This window comes from Camelina sativa, chromosome 14 (genome assembly GCF_000633955.1).
Source record: "Camelina sativa cultivar DH55 chromosome 14, Cs, whole genome shotgun sequence".
NCBI classification, from domain to species: domain Eukaryota; kingdom Viridiplantae; phylum Streptophyta; class Magnoliopsida; order Brassicales; family Brassicaceae; genus Camelina; species Camelina sativa.
This window is the reverse complement of record NC_025698.1, coordinates 17,261,548-17,263,210: the sequence shown is the minus strand read 5'-3', so window position 1 is coordinate 17,263,210 and position 1,663 is coordinate 17,261,548.

Genomic DNA, 1,663 nt, shown 5'->3' with positions numbered 1-1,663 from the left:
ACGTTCATAGTCCTTGAAACGTTCCCATGCTTCATAAAAAGATTCGACCGGTCCTTGTTGTAAACTTTGCAGCTTGTTGCGAAGAGAGTTGGATCTCGACTTGGTGTAGAAGTGGTTGAGAAAGGCTGACTTGCATCCTTCCCAGCTAGTAATCGATCCAGGTGGTAGAGACTTTAACCATCTATGAGCCTTGTCGGCTATAGAGAAAGGAAAAATCTTACACTTCAAGTAATCTTCGGGAATTCCATTGGTTCTAGTTGTAGAGCAGATTTCTTCAAAAAGATCAATGTGGTCCATTAGATGTTCGGTAGTAAGGCCATGAAACTGATTTTGTTTCACCAAACCAATAATTTGAGGTTTAATCTCATAATCACGTCTTGGATGATGAGTGATACGGATGGCAGCAAGGTCTTGAACGAATTGATTTGGAGCATCATAATTGGCTATGGTACGGTTAGGTGCGGCACGTCTTAGAGGGTGCACATAAGCAGGTTGTCTTCCTCCAGCTTGAGGTAATGGTGGATTCGCGACGAGAGCAGGCTGGTGAGGAGGAACACCGAGGTTTTCTCCCACGCCTAGAGGATTAGCATCTCGAGGAGCTTGTAGGTTGTCTCGGCCAACTTCAGGGTCGAGTTGCAGATCAGCGGCTACAAGGTTGGGGTTGCCACCTATTGCGAGAATTGGTTCCCCTTGCTCGTTGAGGACAGGAGGTATCAGTGGTTGGTCTAGGTTAAGGGGACCTTGGTCCTGGTTCCTTTCTTCGGCCATGAGTTGTTGTCTTCGAAGTTTCCTAATTTCACGTTCTAGTCGATCAATGTCTTGAATTGGAGATACGGTTCTGGAGGGTTGACTCCTAGTCATGCACTACAAAATCCAAAAACAGAAACTAAAAGGGAAAATAGAGGTTATCGAAAAACAAGAAAATTAAAAATAAAATTGAAAAACGTAAAAGAAAAATTTCAAAGTATCTTAGACGAAAGTTCTTATCAAATTCAATGGGCAGCTAGTTACTCCCCGGCAATGGCGCCAAAAAGCTTTGATGTGTGTAGAATTTCAGTCCAAATCTTTTACCTGAAAAGACTACACAACGACTGAAAATGCACAGTTAATTAATGTAGTATTTTAAGATCGATCCCACAAAGAGTAATAGCTAACACAAATTGAATTATAAGAGAAAGAACTATGGCTAAGACTAAAGAAGAGATTGGGGTTTTGGTTTCCTAATATCTATTGCAAATAAATAAAAACGGTTTAAAACTATAAGACTAAGGCGTTGGACGTTTTAGGAGTCATCTCATGGTTTTCATGGTTCTAAGCAATATTAAGTGTAAGATCTAAAAAGTAAATACTAATTCTCGGTCTAGGTTATCAACTACGAAACACTAATGAACTAACAAGCTATTTTCATATAATGAAAGTCTAAAGTCTTCATACTCCGTTACTCAACTTTTGCAGGCAACGACGCATGTCAACCAGCTAGTTAAACAAGTTTGATACATTCACCAAACTCCACAACTCAACTTACGCAGGTTACGACGTGAGGTTTCGGTATAACACTAGTTCGGAGAAGTAGGATAACACGGTTAGCGCTCCCGTTCTCTAGATCAGCACTTGATGATCAATCCAAGCACATGCATTAAGATAAAGATGTCCCAAAAGAACT